General features: G+C 34.5%; 1 protein-coding gene across 1 annotated transcript in view; it reads right to left on the bottom strand.

Annotated features, from left to right (window-relative positions):
- Window positions 1-25,509, bottom strand: part of PTPRD (protein tyrosine phosphatase receptor type D) — a 1,686,434-nt gene that overhangs the window by 1,442,204 nt on the left and 218,721 nt on the right. The window contains exon 4 of the mRNA XM_081500246.1: window positions 17,310-17,348. The gene's annotated coding sequence lies outside the window, so the exon portion shown is untranslated. The remainder of the gene's footprint in view (window positions 1-17,309; window positions 17,349-25,509) is intronic.

Genomic DNA, 25,509 nt, shown 5'->3' with positions numbered 1-25,509 from the left:
TTGTATGTTATTGAAACAAGACAGAATCAAAGACTGAGGACATTTGAGATGAGAAAAGGAGATTATTATCTTAACCACTGAAGAATGATAAAAAGCATCAAAAATGTCACTAGTTCTCCTAGATCTCTAGCTCTTATACTATACACTATGAATAATAGCAAAAAAATGTGTACCACACTTAGGTCCTTGTTTGCTTACAGTGAATGAGATGGAAAGTTATCACAAACAATAACGAAAATATAGATTATGCCAAGTTCAAGATACAGGGTCCAAGCCATAAAATAATGATACTTTAAGGCCAAGATAGATTATTTGTGACACTTTCAAGCATTATAGAGAACTAAAATAGGTCTGGCCCTGAAAACATGGTTCATTAAAAAAATAAAGAAAGAAAGAAATACAAAGCATTTCAAATCACTCTCCTGTCTAGATCAGGGAAGATAGTAAACTATAATATTCATACTCTTTTCTTTTAATGATTTCTTTTTAGTGGTAAGCTTCTGAGAAATTGGTCCTATATCTACACACTCCAGAGGAATTCTGCTACACAAACTATTACTTGGAAACTTCATCATGTAAGGAGGAAATTCAGCACTTCCTGAGGCCCTGGGAACACCTGTGAATGTTTAGGCTTGTCTTAGATCCTTTATTGATAGAGCAAGAGGCTACAAATGCTCTACATTTAAGGAGCCACTGTAGGACTAGAAGTAGAACTGTGAAAGAAACAGCAGCACCCAGTAGAAGCGGGAGAGGCCCCGCAGTGGGCCTGCCAGACTGTCACATGCCAGCACCCATTCACATTCTTTTTAACCACAGGGACAGTACAGAACATAAGAACAAAATATTGGTAGAACAGATCTTGAATATAATGTTGGAAGGTTGCACTAAAATTATAGTAATTTGTTTCAATTTTATAGTTTGGACCTTTGGTGAGGTTTAATTTCCTACCCTTCCTTATGAGTCATGGTTTTCTTCTCCAAAGTTGTGTCTCAACAATGTAAGTGCTGGGAAACTCTCAAGAAACTTCTAAGAAGCTAAATAATCCTCCTAACTTCTAGCCACCTACAAGCTAAACATTTACTTACATAAATTTCATATTCAAAATAGACTGCCTACGAAGTAGCTTATTCAGATACATAACAGTACAATGAAACAAATGTATCTTTAAAAACAAGTGGTCCATTTGAGCAAAAATTTATTATATATAAATTAGTATACAAACATAATGAACAGGGATTTGCCTCACCGGAACTTCCTATATTTACAGCTAAGATTAAGTTGCAGTTCTTTTTGCTACTCTTACAAAGGATTACAGTATATTTTGTCTTATAAGTATTTTTCAGTGGTGAACCACTGAATTAATACATTTTTATGTACCAACAGTATAAACTACTTTGCAACACTGTCATTGCAACACTAAATACTAATCTAAAATAAAACTGAAAGTTTCAAGGACTGACTTGGTTTTTGTCCATAATCATACAATTCTGGGCAAACATGAGGCAATTTTGAAAGCTCTTACAATTGGCATGAAATATATTTCAGCATATAAATATAAAAATTGGAAATTATAATGATAATAAGGACACTACTTCACTAGTTTAAATCACTGAGTGAAGTATCAATTGCTCAGTAATGTAGCTGAGGTAATTAGGAGTTCTTGGCCAAAGAAATTAAGCTATTTGTTTTTATATTCTTTTTGCAGCAAAGTTAAGATTAATCCAAAGTAAAAATTAAATAAACACTAAAAAAGGCAAAAGAAAAGAAGTGAGTTAGTATAGAATCTTGAAATGGGGAAATTCTTTTTCAATGTGACATGAAAACCAGAAACAATAGAGGAAACTATTAGAAAATTTAACAACATAAAAAATTCTGAGTAGCAAAATACAAAATTCCCAATTGTTGGACATAGTATGAACAGGATGCTAGATTACTGTTTATATTCACTCAGAACTTTGATATAGTTCCATGTAATTTGGCATCTAATATTAATGCTAAAAGACTAGAAATTTAATTATTTTAGTGACTTTAAAAAAATTGAATGAGAGTTGAAACTTCTAATCCAACTCTGAGAATAGTCTATGGGAACTTGAATAAAATTTGTATCCTTCCATTGTGTGAAGTCTGTATAAATTTTAATAATGTTGAATTGATTCATGGTGCTTTTCAGGTCTTCTGCATCCTTCTACTTTTCTGTATATTCATTTTATTAATTTTTGAGAGTTTGAGATAGAAATTCCAACTAAAAATCTTAATTTATCTAATTAAAAAAATGAATGCAATATATAGTAAGTAAGTGTTAGTCACTCAGTCGTGTCCAACTCTTTGTGACCCCATGGATTTTAGCCTGCCAAACTCCTCGTTACTGAATGGGAAATATGAATATGTCTCCTTGCAGAGTCTGTCATCTTACCAGGTCTTTCCTTACCAGTGTCTTTTGACTCAACAAATTTTTCTATCAAGCTTCCAACTGTAGTACTGGCCAAGTTATTCATAAACCCTTCCTGGACCTGGCCTATTTGCAAATATATAGTGGAACTATATGTAACTTTTTTCAGTATTTTTCAAGTCTTCTGTAAATGTGCTATCATTCTTTCATAATTTAAAAAATAAAAAAGAGAAAATAATTGTTTGAAACATATGAAAATGGAAATATGAGGTACTAAGATTTATGGAATGCAGCAAAAGCAGTTTCCAGAGTGGTTTTTGTAGCAAAAAAGGCCTACATTAAGATGCAACAAAAAGCTCAAACAAAAAATCTAACTTCACATCTCAACGAACTAGATAAAGAACAAATGAATACCAAAATTAGTAGAAAGAAGTACAAAATAAGAAATTGGACAACAATATATCTATAAACAGATATATTTTTAGAAACATACAACCTACAAACATTAAGTTGTAAAAGAATAGAAAATCTGAACAGACTAATTATTAGTAAGAAGATTGAATGAAAACTTGCCAACAAACAAAAGTCCAGAATCAAATGGCTTCCCTAGCAACCTCTGCCAAATATCTAAAGAAGTTAGCACCCATACTTATGAAACACTTCCAAAAAATTGATGAGGAGGAAATTTTCCAAATTCATTACATGAGACCAGCATTACCCTTATATCAAAAACAGACAAGGGTGCCACAGGAAAATAAAAATATAAGGCAATATGCCTGATGAACATAAATACAAGAATCCTCAAAATATTATCAAACCAACATCAACAAAACATTAAAAAGATCATACACCATGATCAAGTGATATTTATTTCAGGGATGCAAGGATGATTCAGCATATAAAAATCATTCATTGTGATACATCACATTAACAAAATGAAGGATAAAAGTCATATGATCACTTCAATCATTGCAGGAAAAAGAACAGTATTCAACATCCATTCATGATACAAATCTCAACAAAGTGGACATGGAGGGAACCCAGTTCAATGTTATAAAGGCCAAGTATAAAAAGAAGAAAAGGGTTTGGTAGAAGTGAGCATGGAATCAAATATAATAATAGTAAAGACCATATATGACAAGTCCGTAGATAAGCTCATACTCAGTGAGAAAAAGCACAAAGCTTTTCCTCTAAGATCAGTAACAAGATAAAGATGCCTCCTCTCACCATCTTTATTCAGCAAAGCACTGAAAGTCCTAGCCAGATGCATTTGGTAAGAAAAAGTTAAAAAAAAATAAATTTAGAAAGCAAGAGGTATAACTCACTATTTACAGATGACATGAAACTATATAGAGATATACCTAAAGACTCCACACACACACACATCCATTAGAATATAGTAAATTCAAAAAAGTTGCAAGATACAAAGTCAATATACAAACATCTGTCTTATTTTAATATACTAATAATGAACTACCAGAAAGAAATCAAGAAAATAATTCCATTTGTTCAGTTCAGTTCCATCGCTCAGTCGTGCCCAACTCTTTGCAACCCCATTAACCACAGCACGCCATGCCTCCCTGTCCATCACCAACTTCTGGAATTCACCCAAACTCATGTCCATTGAGTCGGTGATGCAATCCAACCATCTCATCCTGTGTCATTCCCTTCTCCTCCTGCCCTCAATCTTTCCCAGCATCAGGGTCTTTTCAAATGAGTCAGTCTTCGTATCAGGTGGCCAAAGTATTGGAGTTTCAGCTTCAACATCAGTCCTTCCAATGAACACCCAGGACTGATCTCCTGTAGGATGGACTGATTGGATCTCCTTGCAGTCCAAGGGACTCTCCAGAGTCTGCTCCAACACCACAGTTCAAAAGCATCAATTCTTCAGCACTCAGCTTTCTTTATGGTCCAACTATCACATACATACATGACTACTGGAAAAACCATAGCCTTGACTAGACGGACCTTTGTTGACAAAGTAATGTTTCTCCTTTCTAATATGCTGGCTAGGTTGGTCATAACTTTCCTTCCAAGGAGTAAGTGTCTTTTAATTTCATGGCTGCAATCACGATCAGCAGTGATTTTGGAGCCCCCAAAAATAAACTCTGACACTGTTTCCACTGTTTCCCCATCTATTTCCCATGAAGTGATGGCACCGGATGCCATGATCTTAGTTTTCTGAATATTGAGATTTAAGCTGACTTTTTCACTCTCCTCTTTCACTTTCATCAAGAGGCTCTTTAGTTCTTCACTTTCTGCCATAAGGGTGGTGTCATCTGCATATCTGAGGTTATAGATATCTCTCCCAGAAATCTTGATTTCAACTTGTGCTTCTTCCAGCCCAGCGTTTCTCATGATGTATTCTGCATATAAGTTAAATAAGCAGGGTGACAATATGCAGCCTTGACGTACTCCTTTTCCTATTTGGAACCAATCTGTTGTTCCATGTCCAGTTCTAATTGTTGCTTCCTGACCTACATACAGATTTGTCAAGAGGCAGGTCAGGTGGTCTGGTATTCCCATCTCTTGAAGAATTTCCCACAGTTTATTAAGATCCACACAGTCAAAGGCTTTGGCATAGTCAATAAAGCAGAAGTAGATGTTTTTCTGGAACTCTCTTGCTTTTTCGATGATCCAGCAGATGTTGGCAATTTGATCTCGGGTTCCTCTGACTTTTCTAAAACCAGCTTGGACATCTGGAAGTTCACGGTTCATGCATTGCTGAAGCCAGGCTTGGAGAATTTTGAGCATTACTTACTGGCATGGGAAATAAGTGCAATTGTGTGGTAGTTTGAGCATTCTTTGGCATTGCCTTTCTTTGGGATTGGAATGAAAACTGACCTTTTCCAGTGCTGTGGCCACTACTGAGATTTCCAAATTTGCTGACATATTGAGTGTAGCACTTTCACAGCATCATCTTTCAGGATTTGATATAGCTCAGCTAGAATTCCATCACCTCCACTAGCTTTGTTCGTAGTGATGCTGCCTAAGGCCCACTTGACTCACATTCCAGGATGCCTGGCTCTAGGTGAGTGATCACACCATCGTGATTATCTGGGTCTTGATCTTTTTTGTACAGTTCTTCTGTGTATTCTTGCCACTTCTTCTTAATATCTTCTGCTTCTGTTAGGTCTATACCATTTCTGTTCTTTATTGAGCCCATCTTTGCATGAAATGTTCCCTTGGTATCTCTAATTTTCTTGAAGAGATCTCTAGTCTTTCCCATTCTGTTGTTTTCCTCTATTTCTTTGCATTGATTGCTGAGGAAGGCTTTCTTATCTCTCCTTGCTATTCTTTAGAACTCTGCATTCAGATGGGTATATCTTTCCTTTCCTCCTTTGCTTTTTGCTTCTCTTCTTTTCACAGCTATTTATAAGGCCTCTCAGACAGCCATTTTGCCTTTTTGCATTTCTTTTTCTTGGGGATGGTCTTGATCCCTGTCTGCTGTACAATGTCACGAACCTCAGTCAATAGTTCATCAGGCACTCTATCAGATCTAGTCCCTTAAATCTATTTGTCACTTCCACTGTATAATCATAAGGGATTTGATTTAGGTCATACCTGAATGGTCTAGTGGTTTTCCCTACTTTCTTCAATTAAAGTCTGAATTTGGCAATAAGGAGTTCATGATCTGAGCCATAGTCAGCTCCCAGACTTATTTTCGCTGACTGCACAGAGCTTCTCCATCTTTGGCTGCAAAGAATATAATCAGTCTGATTTCGGTGTTGACCATCTGGTGATGTCCATGTGTAGTCTTCTCTTGTGTTGTTGGAAGAGGGTGTTTGCTATGACCAGTGCGTTCTCTTGGCAAAACTCTATTAGCCTTTGCCCTGCTTCATTCTGTACTCCAAGGCCAAATTTGTCTGTCACTCCAGGTGTTTCTTGACTTCCTACTTTTGCATTCCAGTCCCCTATAGTGAAAAGGACATCTTTTTTGGGTGTTAGTTCTAAAACGTCTTATAGGTCTTCACTGAACCATTCAACTTCAGCTTCTTCAGCATTACTGGTTGGGGCGTAGACCTAGATTACCATGATATTGAATGGTTTGCCTTGGAAACGAACAGAGATCATTCTGTCGTTTTTGAGATTGCATCCAAGTACTGCATTTTGGACTCTTCTGTTGACCGTGATGGCTGCTCCATTTCTTCTAAGGGATTCCTGCCCACAATAGTAGATAAAATGGTCATCTAAGTTAAATTCACCCATTCCAGTCCATCTTAGTTCGTGGATTCCTAGAATGTCGTCGTTCACTCTTGCCATCTCCTGTTTGACTACTTCTAGTTTGCCTTGATTGTAGTTTTATTTAAAAGAGTATGCTTAGGAATAAATTTAACCAAAGAGGTAAAAGCCTTGCACAATGAAAACAGTAACACAATGATTAAGGAAAATAAAGACAATACAAATACATAGAAAATTATTTTGTGCTCATGAAGGAGGAATTAACATTGTTAAAATATATGTACTATCCAGAGCAATATACAAATTCAATGCAATCCCTATTAAAACGTGTCATTTTTCATAGCAATAGAATAAATAACCTTATTGCTAAAAACACTGGATAGCCAAAGCAATCTTTAGAAGGACAAGCAAGCTGGAAACAATATGCTCACTGATTTCAAGCTATATTACAAAAGTATAGTAATCAGAACACTATGTTCATTGGCAGAAAACACACAGAGATCAACGGTACAGGATAAAGAACCCAGAATAAACCCATGTGTGATCAATTAATTTTTGACAAAGGAGCCAACAATATACAATGAAGAACAGACAGTATCTTCAATAAACGATGCTGGGAAAACTGGATAGTAATACACAAACAAATACAACAATCATTTTCTTACACCATACACAAAAATTAACACAAAATAGATTGGAGACTTAAATATTAACTCTGAAAACATAAACTTTTAAAGAAAAACAATCAATTAACTTCATGACATCAGTCTTGCTAATGGTTTTTTTGGATTTGACCCCAAAAGCCAAGGTAATAAACACGTAGGATTATATCTACTGATAAGAAAAACTACAGCACAGGAATAGAAAGCATCAATAAAATGAAAAGGCAACCTATGGAATGGGAGAAACTCTTTGCAAATCATATATCTGATAAGGGGTTAACATCCAAAATATATAAAGAAATTTTACAGTTCAACAGTAAAAAAACATTCTGATTAGAAAATGGGCAGAGGATCTGAAGAGAAAATTTTTCAAAGAAAATATACAGTTGGCCAACAGGCACTTGAAAAAGAACTCAATATCACTAATCATTAGGAAAATGCAAATCAAAACCAATACCTATCAGAATGACTATTATAAAAAGGGTAAGAACTAAGTGTTGATGAGGATGTGGTGAAAAGGGAACCTTGGTTCACTGTTGGTGGAAATGTAAGTTGATATGCCACTATGGAAAACAGTATGGAAATTGCAAAAAAAGTTAAAAATAGAACTACAATATGATTCAGAATTAATTATGATTAGATACACGCTTCTGGGTATGTATCTACAAAAAATAAAATACTAATCCCAAAAAACATCAGTATCCCCATGCTCACTGCAGCATTATTTACAATAGCCAAGATATGGAAACAATAAGTGTCCATCAAATGAATGAATGGATAAAGAAGATGTGGTGCATGTGCATGTATAAATACTTAAAAATAAATGTACAGTGGAATATTATTAAGCCATAAATAAACAATTAATCTTGCCATTTGCAACAACATGGATGGATCTTGAAGGCACTATGTTAACTGAAATAAGAAAAACTGTTTTGGTTCATTTCTAGAATCAAAGAGCAAACATCTGTTTCAGATAAGACTAAAAAATATAAAATACGTATTAAATTCATGAATTGTCTCAACATCAAAAAGCATACAGACAGTTGATATGCTGACGAAGAACTTAATGCATCACAGTAAGAATGCATTCACTTGTAGCAATGAGCACTTTCACCTCAGTATGAAAAATTTTTTAAATCCTGTTCCAGGCTGATGTTAAGTGGAGAAGTGAATAATATGAAACACTTATCAAACAAGTGGTAATAAATTTTAAATGAGCTGACCTTTCAAAGAAAGAATGTATTAAGGTCATTCATCTTGTTTATGTTATTTTGGTGGCCAATTTCAACCACAGTCTTACAGCTTCAGTTTTATTTTATTTATGTATTTTTTTTACAGCTTCAGTTTTATAACAGAAATGGAAGGAAAGATTTTAAGCAAAAGTGCTTTGTGATCCCAAAGGAAAGTTTACCATAGATGTGAGCAGCAGCACTTATTACATAATTCAACCCTGCAAGCCTGGGACAATTTAGGGAATGATGGAAAGAATGAGACAATTTTCTGTGTTGTTGACAGAAACAATTGTATTTGGTGTGGTAAACTCCTCCCTTTGAATTATCAGACACTCCATTTACAAAAAGAATGTTGGAACATGAACTATTTGATACCTCTGGGTGTAATACCCTTGTGGTAGAGAGTATATATTTGTAAGTCTCAAAAATAATTTAAAATAACTATAGTGAAAGATTTGAAATAAAAGATCCAAATTTTCTCTAAGTCAATTTTGAGTAAAAATTCTAATCATTCTTAACCTCTCAGAAAATACCCTCCTTAAAATTTCCTTACATATCTGTGCTGAATTGAGCATTGGTGTTAAACCATGAGCAGTTCAAGGAATTCTGCTTATTTTTATTATGGAACCTTGAGAGAAAATAGCGTATGTCTTACAAACATGAAATTTGTCTTACGAACATGAAATATGTCAAGGAATAGATGTAAGTATAAAGGAAATATTTTACCTATCCACTGGCATTCTATAAAGAAAGTACACAAAAATATTTTCTTTTATAAAAGAAAATGACATTGCAAGCATAAGAATGAAACAAAAAAGATCTACACTTAAGATAAAACACCATCATGCTGTCAGGATGTTCACACTCAACTTTGCATGGGCTTTGGTGAGAATTTAAGATGGCATCTTGTAACTATTTATCAGATACAAAGACAGTATGGGGTTGAGACTTCTATTCAAAATAGATCATCAGATTTGAAAATAATTTTGGTAATAATTACATGTAGACTCATTTTACAGAGGAGAAAACTGAGACCTAGAGATTGCAATTTGTTTGTCAGAAGTCACAGGAAAGTCAATAGTAGAGCTGGCCTAAAACTCATGCTCAGGGAAAATGAAGGTACTCCTAAAGCAAAATATCATTTTGATACCTATATTTTTTCAAGCCAAGAATAAGTCACCTGGTGTTTTAAGTTCTTATTTACTTAAGGATATGAGGGCAAAAATCTTAAATCAAGACAAACAGAAAATCTAGGCAGTATACTAAGCATACAGAGAATGACTATGCATTGTTTCAAAATAGGTAATTAGAGAAACTTAAAAAAATTAGCATTGTCTCCATATATGATTTTTATTCCCATACAAATGACTCCCTATTGGGAAGTCTGGCTTCAATCGCTACATTAAAACAGTAGGGAGAAGTTGCAACAGATGATTATAAAATACTCTCCAAGAATATATTTAAGATTTTCCTTACTAAATTTTAAAGTCATAAAGTATATGCTAAAGCACTGCTACATGGTCAGAATAAACATTGTAAAATAATAATAGCATAAAATAAATCCTCTAAAATGATGCTCCTAAATGTGACAAATGGAGAAGAGAGAATTAAGGACTATCCTATTTTTAATTAAGAAAAAATAGTCTTATTTCTTAACAGGAATTAATCAGAACAGATTTTAACCTTGATATTCTAGACTTGACAAGCACAAAGGAATATGCTGTGGTTTGATAAAAGGTAATGATACTACTAAGAAAAACATAAAAGTACAACTTCTCTAATGTATTTTTCAGTCTGACTTTAGGATTCTAGAATGATGATCTCATGTGTTTCCATTCAAGACAACAGAGTTTTTAAAGAAATGGACATGAGTGTGTCCATGTGTTCTTGGACAGTGTCATGAGTGTCATGAGTTCTTATGGAACCCTCAGTTGTCTGCCACTCAGATCATTTCTGTGTTCATTTGAAGGGTGCAACAATCAAATTAAGAATTATGGTAGAAACTATTTTAGTGCACTGGAATGTAGAAAGAAAAGTCATTTAAAAAAGCACAGAAAACAAAGTAAAATTTTAAGTTGTGAATACTTGTCAGGGAAAGTTTAACTTTAAGAATCCTATATGTTGTTTTCTGTTTATCAAGGACTCTCTGTTCCTCATCAGTTCCTGGAAAACTGGAACAAGCAGAGCTGCATGCAGTTCTCAGGACTGGGGTCATGAGAGGGAACGCATATGTGGATTCCTTTCAGTAACCTTTTACTTTACTGTGAAACTGTTCAGTCATCCCCCCATTTCTCAAGGTATGGATTGTTATCTGGTCTGTGACCATTGTTATTCCTTAGTTACTGTTGTTATGACCCTATATCGATTTTTATTTCCCTAGCTACTGTTGCTATGTGTCAGGTTTCGGTTTTTTGCTCAACTTATTTTTTTTTGCCTAAAGCTTCCTTGTATAACAATGTATAAGTTCACGCTGCCATGATTAAAGCACCCTTGTTCCACTAGAGACTCGGGTCCCCTGAGTCCTTCTTTCTGTCTTAGGCTAGTTCTTTGGAGCATGGAAGCCTACCAAGCTCACTTTCTCACCTGGGCTTTCAAGACCTCCTTGAGAGGACGCCCTGTGCCTTCGTGAGTGGTACAAGTCCTGTGTATGGGCTTTATTAGTTTTCCACGTAACCTGAGGGATATCGCTCTTTCTCTCTTTCTCTTCGTCGACTTTCGCCCCCAGGTCCCGGTCTGTCAAGAAGACCACAACAAATACTAAATAAAACTTTTGGATGTATAATTTAACAAGTATTTTGCTTATTTCTGAAGTAAAGTGTGCATGAGTGTTAATGAGGGAGGCTTGCCAGTATAATCATCCCCTTATGTTTTAATGTAGTTCCTTTACCCAGGTTTCTTGATTTCCTTTTCAGGATAGAAAGTATGTGAAAATATTCAGATATAGATAGGTAGAAGAAAATGTCCACATTTTCTTTTTTTTTTTCAAAGAAGAAGAAATATTTGAGAAGTTTTCCTGTGACAAATACTTTTGTGAATATTAATGACAAATTGCAGAACTTTTGGAAATTGAACTGAATGTTTTAATATAAAATCAATTATTCTTTTAAAATAGCAATAAAAAAACAAAATTATCTATATATGGATACATATATAAAAATAACTGAAAGTTTTATTCCAGGTCTTTTCTAGCAAGAGACAATTTTAGAGAAGTGGGGATCCACATGGTAACAGTGCAGTTACCATGAACATGAACCAAGCCTTCATGTGTCTTCAAAATTAGGAACCAGCACAAACTCTGGTTAAAAAGGGAATCTCAAAAACTAAAATAGAGGCTGTGGTGGGTACCCATCAGCAGAATAGTCCATATTTAATCCTATTAGCATAGTCCCTGTCCCTTAAAGCCCACCTTGCCACTTACCATTTCTCAGTGCCTACAACAAGATGCTATGATTCTCTTTAAGCATGCTTTTTTACCTAAAACTTAACAAGTCAAGTAAGTTGTATTTCATCCTCAGGTAACTCTATAGTTGCTAGAGGACTCAACACTAGATTGGTTGGTTTCTGTCTCTGCTCTTGCCCAATTGTCCACCTATTATGGAGAACTGTCTTTCTTCAACCTCATTTTATTACTTTTCCATGTTTTTTGTTCATGGGCAATGTTTTAAGGCATTTATTTTTTTCTGATACTAGAGTTTGTATTGTAGGAATGGTTTTCAGACTGGGTAAAAGTGGAAAAGACTGTTTAAGAGTCTCTTTCAGAAACAAAGGGAGAAGGATGAATAGATGAGGATATCAGCTCCCATTTGTAGAGTTTCCCTGATATCACTTGAAATTTGTTGAACAGTAATTCTGGTGTTCTGAGAACCCCAGACAGAGAAAGTGACATACAACAAATAGAACAATAAATAGGCAGTTTTAAAAATTAATAAAAAACAATCAGGATAGTGTTCCTATTTTTTAATGCTGCTGCTGCTGCTAAGTCGCGTCAGTCGTGTCTGACTCTGTGCGACCCCATAGACGGCAGCCCACCAGGCTCCCCCGTCCCTGGGATTCTCCAGGCAAGAGTACTGGAGTGGGTTGCCATTTCCTTCTCCAGGGCATGAAAGTGAAAAGTGAAAGTGGAGTCGCTCAGTCGTGTCCAACTCAGTGACCCCATGGACTGCAGTACCTGGAAAAGTACTGCTTGACTTAGGACAGTAGGCAAGAAATCAAGCAAGGGATGCCATGCTTAATAAATTACAAAACATTCTTACAATATGTTAGTACTAAGAGGATGTCAGTAAATTTACCAGAATCCTATTTAAATATTTTTCATAAAAGCATTTATTAATATATGTCAGATGAGAGCAGCTTAAATAAAAATATAGATAATGCACTTTTCCACTAAAAGGACACTTCACCATGTACTCCAGTTACTGACAACTGTAGAACCCAACTCAGGGTTGTTATTAGCAAATATGCAAGTCTTATGCCATGCTGGGAAGCAAATTACTAACATGACAATTTTTGCTCAATTCTAAGGATATATGTTTAATAACTGCAGCCAAGAAATTAAAAGACACTTGCTCCTTGAAAGAAAATCTATGACCAACCTAGATAGCATACTAAAAAGCAGAGACATTACTTTGTCAACAAAGGTCCCCCTGGTCAAGGCTATGGTTTTTCCAGTGGTTATGTATGGATGTGAGAGTTGGAGTATAAAGAAAGCTGAGCGCCGAAGAATTGATGCTTTTGAACTGTGGTGTTGGAGAAGACGCTTGAGAGTCCCTTAGACTGCAATAAGATCCAACCAGTCCATCCTAAAGGAGATCAGTCCTGGGTGTCCATTGGAAGGACTGATGTTGAAGCTGAAACTCCAATACTTTGGCCACCTCATGTGAAGAGTTGACTCATTGGAGAAGACCCTAATGCTGGGAAAGATTGGGGGCAGGAGGAAAAGGGGATGACAGAGGATGAGATGGCTGGATGGCATCACCGACTAGATGGACATGGGTTTGGGTAGACTCTGGGAGTTGGTGATGGACAGGGAGGCCTGGTGTGCTGCGATTCATGGGGTCGCAAAGAGTCGGACACGACTGAGCAACTGAACTGAACTGACTGAACTGAACATGTTTCCTAATCCAAAACTGTGAGGCAGGCATATGTGTATGGTTTGTTTCTTTCAGTTTTTATACACAACATAAGACCTTTAGAAAACACATAGTATTTTAAAACCAAATACATAAGTCTTGATGAGGGAATACTTTACAACATATGGGTATTTTGGTATGTGTCCAAGAAATATTTTTAATCCCTCTATATCAGAGATAGCACTCAATTCTTAGAAAACACAATACTCAGTTGAACATTTTATATTATTATTATAAAAAAATTCCATGACTAATACTAAGCACATGAATGTAATCTGCAGATTGTCAATAATACTATTTAAAAAAATCAGGACGGCCAAACTAAAAATTTGCAGTAGTAAACTGAGAACACAAATGAAAGAATGAAACATGCATTAATCACCATAGTCTAATTAAAGGGCTATGTGGGCTTCCAATATGTAGATTCTCTTTTGGTTAATAATGACCTGAATATGAATATTTATATATATGAGGTAGATATAAATATGATATAAAAGATAGATGTGATATAAAATGTATATGCAAACACACAATTTGGGTGTAGACTATGACAAGCCATGCACCTTGGATTTAAAGTAAACAGGCTTTTCATCCTCCTAAGGCATTACCAGCTCAATGGACATGAGTGTGAGCAAGCTCTGGGAGTTGGTGATGGACAGAGAAGCCTGGCGTGCTGTAGTCTATGGGTTCGCCAAGAGTCAGACATGACTGAATGACTGAACTGAACTGAAATAACTATATAGTATAAAAGGGTAAATCTCATTTTAACTACTTCCATATCACTTTCCTTAAAGATGGCAACCAGAGTTGTTATTAAACATGTAGAAATGGATATTACTAAAAGCATACTGGGGTAAATCTTTTTTGAGAAGACATCTCAGTGAAGTCTTTTGAATCCTAGAAATAGACTGAACTCTCAGCATCATAATTAAGTGACTGTAGATGAACTAACCAAGCTCTCTGACCCTTTGTCTCCTCAGCTATAAAATGGAGATCAAAATGCATGCCTCAGAGTATGATTGGAAGGTACAAATGAGGGTATGTACATTAAAAAAGAGTACCTGGCAAACTACACAATGAATCCTTAAAAATATGAATTCCCTTCAACTATACACAATTATGAATGTGTTATTATTTTGACCTCTTAAAAGGTCCAAACTCCAGGTACAGAAACTAAAATTTATGAATTGGAACAGATTGCTGCAATTGCACACACAGATACAAAATTCAGTGAATCATAAACCTTAAACACATTATTTTATGTAAGTGAAAAAATGCTGCAATAAGGCCTTCTGTAAATATTTTCAGCTACAATGTGGGCAATGTTAGCTCTTCATATGGAAGCAAATTTTTATTGCTGGCATTTAGTTCCAGAGCAAATATTATTTTTTTAGCTTGAGAGTTATACAATAATTGAATAGAATACATTTTGATCTATTTAATTTGTAACAGTTTGCATATTATCATTTACATTTCAATACTATTCCAGTTTGATTTTTGATTTTATTTTCTCTGAATTACACTCCAAAAACAATTTCGTAGACTATATCAGTATTAACTGAAACAAATTCTGAATTATATCTTAAGCATCCTCCATTTCAGGTCATTTTTTTCTATTAAAACTCATATGCAAACAATATAGAAATTAAATACTAGGTTTGAGCTTTAGTAGAGTGAGTACAGGTGAGATTCTAAATAAGTTAATTAAAAGTATTTCTTGGGGAACTACTAAAAACAGAGCAATATTTAAAGGAGGCTCTGGTAAATAGCCTAAGAGGCTATTGCTACCTCATTTAACAAGCCTGCAAAGTTGCTAAGTAGAAAATATACACACAATAGAGAACATAATAACGCAAGTTAAAGTGCTAAACTTTGTGATCCTGAAAATAAAGAGTTCAGAGAGGGCACAATCAAACCACAGTATTCAAAGCAATGAAGAATTCCAGGAGAAAATGGGAGTTGGAGTTGAACTTGGCCTTGAGGGATGAATAGAATATGGGTGTACAGGCAGTTTGTTCACAGAAGCTGAAATAGTGATAATGGGGGCTGTGTAAGGAAAGAATTTAGCTTTGAGTTTTTGGTATGTGTTCAAGGAAGACTGCTTTTGAGTTAGTGTGGCAGAACTCAATTACTACGTGTAACTGTTTAGGGGTAAATATCCTTATAGGCGATACGGCAGGATATAGAAGTATGAAGATAAGTGCTGATTTCATGAACCATCTGTTTTATGAGAAGGATTAGAAATGAGGTAAACTGGAAGATAGACCCAAAAGATAAGTGTGATGATGAAAACTGCAAGAACACACTGTCAACTTAAATGAAGAAAGGTTACTGGTAGAATTCAGAGAAGAAGGATAATTACAGGAGGTACCTCCAGATCCCACAAATACAACCAAGAGAAGGTTTAGAATAGCGAAAACATCCAGGAAGCATTGGTGTTATGATTCTGTATCCCAGTTTTCATCATAATAAATCAAATACTTAAGCAAAGTTTTCTACAGTATTTGTAGAAAGTGCTGAAGGGATTGAATGTTAACTCTAATCCTCATCCTAGAATAAATAGTGTCAGCTATGTTACCATTTGACAGAAGGTATAGACTGGATAGGGCCTGAATTTGCACAGAATAGTCCTGCTAGGACGACCAGAAGACACAAGTTTGGGAATCCTTGGAAGCATTTGTGAGCAACAGGTAATGCACAATAACAAAGACATGTGGAACTCTCACCACCCTCCCATGTATCCCAGCAATGTCCAGTTATTAGTAAAGAGTTATATAGAAGACTACTCCTGCAAGGCATCTAGTTAGAATTTTACACTACTCTTGGCTGAGTATTATAGAAAGGGTGACTTTAGCAATCAGGCAAGTTGTAGACTCTCAGACCACAAAAATAAAAATCCAAGCCAGAGTATTATTGAGAAAAAAATAAATAAGATTTTAAAAATGATATTAACTATGTTTTACAGTCTGGCATAGATTCAGAACATTGTAGGATCCCAATAGATGAATTTGAATGTGAGGAATGTTTCTATAGTATATGGAGGGAAAAAGGAGACTGGATGGGGTGTAAGATGAATATAAACCTGAAGTTTGAAAAAATACAACTTATAGAAAAACTTCTACCTCAACTAATCATCTTTTTAATTAAACAATCTATCTTTTCCATGTATGTAACAGGCAGATACTATAGAAATTTTAAGAGTTTTAATGTTGAAAAGTGCAGTGCTTTCAGTGTATTTATAGTTCTATAATACATAAAGTATAATATCAACACTGTAGCAATAAAAACCTTTTTAAAAATTCAGCTATCATACTCAGCTTTTCTGTGGTTTTTATTTTGTTGTTTATCTCTTTTAAAAGAAAAACATTTCTAGTTCATACTTTCTCATTTTACCTAAATAACCTTTTATCCTATCTGAGACTCTTGCAAGTGGTGACTTTTGTTTCCTTAAGAAACAAATGCTACCCCTCCTTGGAATATTCTCCTAACTCATAAAGTTGAATCTTCAAGTATCTGGACTTAACGGATCATCCCATATGAGTTAAGATGGAATTGACCTTCTCCTAACAGCCCTAGGAGATTCAATCTTAGGTGACGGAAATGAGAGAATTAAGAAAAAGGATTAAGCTTGAGATAGGAAGAAAGATAACCTCCAAAAATTTGTGGCTAAAGAAATGAAAATATTGACAGTACTATAAAAAAAAAAGTGTCTTACCAGAATTCTGAAGTCACCAGATGATCCAAGAGTCCAAGCCTAATTAGAAAAAAAGAGAGAAAAAAGTTACTTTTCTGTTTTTAAAATAGATACACAATATTTTTTATAATTCTATAGTATCATTGCATTTATAAAGCTGTAGATTGATGAAAAGAGATTAGGAAACCATTTTTTCTAGGTTTTCACTTAAATTGAAATGTTTACTTAATTTCATATTGTGCCATACAAAGAAAAAAAAATATAGTCTAGATCTTGAAAATACATTTCCAACTATTCAGGTGACCATAATTATTCAGTATAATTCTTTAAATTCTCAAAAAGGTAGACTGTTACTAAATAAACTTGAAATCTCATGACACCTATTACATGCATTTATTTTTCTTATGGGGGAGGTGATCTAAAGCTTCATTTTAAAAAGTGTTTTCTCATTTTTCTGCCTTTGTTGATTATCAGACAGTAATTAGTTTTGACTTTGATTCATCTTTGAAAATTAAATCCATGGAATATTATAATGACAAAAATAAAAATGGTTTTAATTTCAGATTATATCAAAATGCAGCCTCTATGTTTTTAAGGTATTTGAAGTTCAAATGAAAGGCAGTATCTGAACAGCACAAATCCCTGAGAAGACCTAGCACCTGCTGTGGGATGCAAAGGTTTTAAAAATGTTGTCTTGTGTAAAGGCAATGGCAAACACTGTGAAGCCTTTTGTAAATATGACTGCCTGCCTCTTTGTTTGAGCAGAAATATTGAACTTCTAACCACTATTACTATAAAATAAAGGAGATTATTTTTTAAACATATGATCATCTTTTCCCTTTGTCTTGGGAATTAAGTTGGAAATTATATATCATGCAAATATTGAAAAAAACTATCTTTATGTAAAAGAAAATGAAAAATAACGATAAACATGACAATTTAACACTGTGTATACAGTTTTCTGTCAATAAATATGTGTTCGCATCTTTTGTCATAACATTTAAATTAGGTTATCTGATCAGAATTACATACATAATGCTGGACCACTAATTGGTAACAAACTGGCCAGAATGAATCTATTAAAATTCCTTCTCTAGGGCTTAGACTCATTTGAGAAGACCAATGGTTCACTTGAGAGGAGCAAGCAGTGGATTTTGTTGAACTATGATAAAGCTTTTTGGAATCCCTAGCCTGGCTTCAAAGGTACAAAATCTCTGTCCTTGGATTTTAGTTCTTCTCATGAGCGGCATAGAAAATACTTGGTATATTTTCTTCCTTTTCACAAATATAAATTATTGATTTATCAGTTCAGTTCAGTTCAGTTGCTCAGTTGTGTCCAGCTCTTTGAAACCCCATGGACTGCAGCACGCCAGGCTTCCCTGTCTATCAGCAACTTACGGAGCTTGCTCAAACTCACATCCATTGAATCGGTGATGCTATCCAACCATCTCACCCTCTGTTGCCCCCTTCTCCTCCTGCCTTCAATCTTTTCCAGCATCAGGGTCTTATTTTCTAATGAGTCAGTTCTTCACATCAGGTGCCAATGTACTGGAGCTTCAGCTTCAGCATCAGTCCTTCTGATGAATATTCAGGACTGAGTTCCTTTAGGATTGATTGGTTTGATCTCCTTGCAGTCCAAGGGACTCTCAAGAGTCTTCTTCAACACCACAGTTCAAAAGCATCAGTTCTTTGGTGCTTAGCTTTCTTTTGGAAAAGGAAATGGCAACCCACTCCAGTGTTCTTGCCTGGAGAATTCTATACGCAATGGAGCCTGGCTGGCTACAGTTCATGGAGTCACTAAGAGTCAGATACAACTGAGCAACTATCACTCACTCAGCTTTCTTTATGGCCCAACTCTCATATCTATACATTACTACTGGAAAAACCATAGCTTTGACTATATGGAGCTTTGATGGCAAAGTAATGTCTCTGCTTTTCAATATGTTGTCCTAGTTTGTCATAGCTTATAAATCACGCAAGAAACTTGCAAAAGGGCAGATATATTTGGCTCAATAAATTATCACAAAATGAATGCTTATGTAATCAACAATCAGATCAAGAACTAGAATGCAACGAACACATAGAGGACCACAGCATGGTCTGTCACTGTATATGTGTGTATACACACAGCATGCATACAAGTACTATATATATATGCAGGACATATACAAAAACAGTATACATACATATGTGAAAGTGTTAGTTGCTAATCATGTCTGACTCTCTGTGACCTCATTGGCTGGAGCCTGCCAGGCTCCTCTGTCAGTGGAATTCTACGCAAGAATACTAGACTGGGTAGCCACTCCATTCTCTAGGGGATCTTCCTGAACCAGGGATTGAAACTGTGTCTCCTGCATTGCCAGAAGATTCTTAACTGTCTGAGCCATCATACACAGACGTAAGTACATATAGTTTAAACTCACTTGATTACTTCTTGTGGGGTATGCTAATGCACAGATTCAAATAAAATGCAAACCATGTGAGACAATACAGATGCATATGATGTGATTGTGGAAATACAGCACTAATGTCACAAATTCATCACCATTTTGCATATTGACAAGGTGTTGTCAGAGAGGGGCAGCATTTTGGACATGTCATTGAGCATATTGTATATCGTAATCACTATATATCTATATCTATATATGTCAGTTTTGTTTTTTGTTCATTCTATAGTTTTGCCTTAGTTTTGAACTTTATAAAATTGAAATAACACATTGTATTTTTGTCTATATTTAGTTTCTTTCCCTTAACATGTCTGTGATTCATTGATCTTGTTGTTTGTAACTATAATTATATTGTGTTACTCTACAGAATTTCATTGGATAAACACTGCTGCTGCTGCTGCTAATAAGTCACGTCCGTCGTGTCTGACTCTGTGCAACCCCATGGACGGCAGCCCACCAGGCTTCCCTGTCCATGGGATTCTCCAGGCAAGAACACTGGAGTGGGTTGCCATTTCCTTCTCCAGTGCATGAAAGTGAAAAGTGAAAGTGAAGTCGCTTAGTTGTGTCCGACTCGTAGTGACCCCATGGACTGCAGCCTACCAGGCTCCTCCATCCATGGGAGTTTCCAGGCAAGAGTACTGGAGTGGGGTGCCATTGCCTTCTCCAAGATAAACACTACATGATTTATATTTTCAATCTTCTATTGACAGTATGGATTGTTTCTACTTTCTAGTTATCATGAATAATTCTATTAGAAGCATCCTTTTATACATGTACACGTATTTTTTCTTCGATATTTCCTAGAAATAATTTACTAGAGTAAAAAAAATATGCATGTTCTTCTTTAGCAGACATTGCCAAATAGTGTATGAAAGATGCCATTGTTGTACAAATTCACCAGAATATACTTTTATTTTGCTTAACTTTAGTCATCACTTTAGTTTACTGTGTAGTATAATTATACTTTTGATTTACATTTCTGTATTAATGTGTTTTAGTGCATTTTCATATATTTGCCATATATTTATACATAATTCATGTAAATATAGTTTTTCATTTAAGGAGACACTTTTTAATTTTCTTGTCCACTTAATGTGGGTTGTCTTCTCCTTATTAATTTGCTGAAGTGTTTTATGTATTCTAGATATGATCTTTTGTTGATTATATTTGGTGAAATGTTTCCCCCTCCACATCTCACCCTTTTATTCACTTTTTGTGCCTCTTGTTGCAAATTAATTCTAAGCTTTACAGCATAACTATCTCTGTCTTTGTGGCACATGCATTACAAAAAATGATCATATATAATACAATCTTCTCTATCTTCTTCTGAAACTAAAGTTTGTTATCATATTCTTCTGCCTCTCATATCTAATCCAAAACCTACTTGAAATGAATGTTTTGCTCTGTGTGATTTGTTATAAAATGTTACTATTTTCCAGATTGATGGAATAAAATTTACTGAAAATATCTTACTTCTGTCACTGTTATACAAAGATAATTTTTCCATAAATTAATTGTCCACAGATACTTGGGTGTTTCTATTAATAGATATCAACATATCCTATTTAACTATTTGTCTGTATCACATGTATCTATATCATGTCTTATCTCAACATGATATAGGTAGAAGAGTGAGATCCTCAATCTTTTCCTTAACAATTTGTTGACTATTTAAAAATATAATCCACATAACATAAAATTCACTGTTCTAAATTGGACAATTTAATGGCTCATATTATGTTCACAATGTTTTGTAAACATCATCACAAATTCCAGAACATTTCCAAACTCTGAAAAGGAAACCCTATACCCATAAGCAGTCAATCTCATTTCTCTCTTATCCACTTACCCTGGCAACCTCTAATCTGCCTCTCTGAATTTGTCTATTCTGGAGTTTCATACAAATGGCATCACACAATTTGAAGACATTTTTGTCTATCTTATTTCATTCAGCATAATGTGTTCAAGGTTCATCTATTTGTAGCATATAGCAATATTTATTTCACTTTTATAGTTAAATAATATTCCATTGAATGTATATAGTATTTCTATTTTCTATAGCACTTGTCTGTAGGAATAAAATTGACTTTCTATTGACCTTATATTGAGCAAACTTAATTCACCTATGTATTCTTTTCAATTTATTATCTGCACTCTCACTTTATACACAATAATGGTTTCATATATTCCACTTAAATCTCTGAGCTTTAAAAATGTGCCTGTATACATGTATGTAGGCATTCATGTTTGTATGCACATGGACATGAGTGTGTGTATGTATTTTGAATGACTGCATCCACTAGGAACACCAGAACAATGAATAGAAGTGGTGTTCCTAGACATCCTTCTTTTGATTTCAAAAGTAAACCTACCATTAAGTCCACTGTTTGTTTTAGGTATTTGGTAGATATATATATATATATATATATATTTATCATAATAAGAAAGATTCCCTCTATTTCCTTTACTATGAGCTTTAGCTATACAGGACTTTTTATTATTCATTGCATTAATAGAATGCAACTACTTAGATCATCTTATTCTTTCATCTCATTTTTGTTAAGTTAAATTTTAACTATAAGCTTACTTTAAGCAACATTTTATTTTTTTAAAAGCTTATTCCAACACCTTTTAGCATTTTCAGGATTTATAGAGACTTAACTTCTATTCCTGATATGAGTTATTCTTGATGCTTCTCTTTTTTTTTAACTTGGTCAGTAACATTGATATCTATCACTTTTATCAGTTTATTCGAATAGCAAATTTTAGTTTTGCTGATCATCTCTACTGTATATTTGGTACATTGTACAATATTTTTCATTATATTACCTCCTTATTTTTATTATTTCTCTCCTTCTGCATTTGAGTTAAATGTGCTGTTTTCCCTCAACTTGAGATGGATGTTAATAACCAATTTTCTGCCTTATTTTTTTCTTATATGTGTTTTGAAGTACATTTCACTCTAACATTGGTTTTACTTTTTTTTAATACAGTAGTTTAATTTTTATTCATTTCTAAGCATTTTAAAGTTGAAATTTTACTCAATAAGTGTTCCAAAAGTATATATTTTAATTTCTTAATAGCTGGAGATTTTCTGATTCAAATAACTTGTGCACAAAGCACTTACTCACATGATGTCAACCCTCTACAGTATATTGAAACTTGTTATATGATTCAGCATCTGATCAATTTTCATAAATGGTCTATGTGTCCTTTGAAATGATATATATTCTGCAATTATGTTCATTGATCTATACACATAAATTAAACATGTTAATAATGTTGCTCATTCAGATACTGGAAGATACATATTGTACACTCTCACCATGAATTTTGAATTTGTCTTTTTTTTTCCTTTTAGTTTCACCTTTTAAAAACTTTGCATGTTAGGCAACATCAAGAAATATATACAAATTTGCAATTTTTATTCCTTCTGTTCAATAGCAACTGTTTTTTGTGAAGTAGTCCCATTTTATTTCCAATACTATGTTTCTATGTTCTGTTTGAAATTAATAGAAATGCCCCAGCATTTAAACTGACTTTTCTCAAAGGAACAAATAATTTTAGCAGAAAGAAATGCCTGCTAAACTATTTCATTGGTCAATAAGTTCATTCAGGTTTTTCTAGGATATCTTACAGAAAAACCTGAATGAATATTGTACACAACCCAGTAAATATACAAGTCACTAGTCAGAGTTGCCATCTCATCCAGGGAGAGTCAAAGGAGGATTTAACTGAGGTGCATACATATACCAAACAGGAAAACAAACAAACAAACAAAAAAACAGCCTGTGCAATAACACAAAAGGCAATGTATTCTGTGTAGCTAGGGCCTGAGCAGGTGGTGGAAAGAGGTATGACTGATATTTGAAGACACGACTTAAAACCAGATATGAAGAGCTTGATAATAGCAAGACTTTAATAGTTAGCTAGCAATTTCAAGATAAGGCAGAGAAGGTTTTGGAGTAGGGTTCTGATGAACTAACATGAAGCAACCTGGAGTAGGTGGTAGAGAAATATGAAAAGTAAAATTTTAAATGAGTTTTAGAATCCAGGAGCATCTCTTTGCACGTTGCTCTAGTAAACCATTGGACATGTAGGTCTGGAGTTCAGGAGAAAGTTATAACTTTATAATCTGACCTAGATTTGGGATTTATCAGCGTTTTAGTGGTAAACGAGGCATGAGAGAAAAGGAGGACACAAAAGTGATGACCAGTAATGTATACTTAAGGGAACATCAACAATTACTGGAATAGGCAGCAAAAATGTAATAAGCAAAATTGGTTGAGAAACTTAATAGATGTAGAAGGAGCAATGAGCCAAGAACAAGTGACGTCAGCAATTCAAAATGTTTTTCAGAGTGTTCCAAGATGATGACAACAAAATTTGGCCTTCACTATTGCCTACAGTCAGAGACATTCAAGCAGAATGTCAAGATTAAAAGTTTAACACTTTTAGTGATGAATGGTAGCTTAAAGAAATAGTTCACCAAATGCATGATTTTTTTTTGAATTTCATTAAAAAAAGGAAGGGACAGAATCAGGGTTGTAGTGTGGTGACAGAGTCAAGGAAAGGTACCTCTTGTTTATACACAAATTATGGTCAAAATTTTATGTCATCAAAGAGCCTCATGCATATTCTTAGTCTGCTTTAAAAATATCTGGCAGACTTCTAAGAATACTCATAGTAATTATTTCTCCTTTTCTTTTCAGATAAGTGTATAACACAGAGCTTTCATATTTAAACCAGTAGCTTCCACCATGTGGATATGTCCCTTAAAAACATCATCTACTTTCACCCCTTTTATTAGCTGCTGTTGATCAAGGATATATGTCAAGTAGCTTTGTCTGGTACTTGTGGGATTACATTAACTACACTTGCTAAAATTTCAAGTATCTTTTTTTATGTTATACATACTCATTATACAGCTATACAGAGACACAAAAGCAATTCTATTGTCACTGTCTTTCTTTAGTTTCTGATAATTACTGAGCATAATTGTACTTTTGTCTAAGTCACTCCAATTATTCCAAATAGTGACCATTTTGTATTTGTTTGTTTTTTAGTCACTCAGGTGTGTCTGACTCTTTTGCGACACCATAGACTGAAGCCCCAGGCTCCTCTATCCATGGGATTTCCCAGGCAGTAATACTGGAATGGGTGGTCATTTCCTTCTCCAGGGGATCTTCCCAACCCAGAGATCGAACCTGCATCTCCTCCATTAGCAGGTAGATTCTTTACCACTGAGCTACCAGAAAAGTCCATCCATTTTGCATACTCTTATTGTGAATATATATATTTTCCTTTCAGTTAAGCCCTTAGAATACTCTATTCCTCCTTTTATTTAACTTTCCATCCTTTCTGCAGTCACAGGCCCACAGATATTCAGAAGGCATTTATTAAATAAATCAGTAAGTTTGAATGAAAAAAGTAAATGCACAAAAGAATAAAATTGTTTTATGTAAATGGAAAGTCACCTGCCAAATGCATATTTCAGTTCCTTCAGAGGAAAGCAGTCATATTATAAGGCTAAGGGGACTGATATCAAAAAGAGTCTGTGTTTTGACCCTACTGCTTTTGAGTTTTATTAATTTAGATCATTTTTCTAATCTTCTGTTTATTTACCTATAAATGGATTTTCATTTGCAGTTGTTACAAGATCACTTAATAATTAAGCTATTTCTATGAAGATGCCTAAGACAGTTCTTGTGCTTTAGTAGGGATTCATAAATTGAGATAAACCTGGATTTGAGATAGTCTGACCTTCCTAAGAG

The sequence above is a fragment of the Giraffa tippelskirchi genome, chromosome 1 (genome assembly GCF_054371585.1).
Source record: "Giraffa tippelskirchi isolate mGirTip1 chromosome 1, T2T-mGirTip1v1.2.pri, whole genome shotgun sequence".
Taxonomy (NCBI): Eukaryota; Metazoa; Chordata; class Mammalia; order Artiodactyla; family Giraffidae; genus Giraffa; species Giraffa tippelskirchi.
Note: the sequence above shows the minus strand (reverse complement) of the source record. Positions and strands in the feature narration are given on the sequence as shown.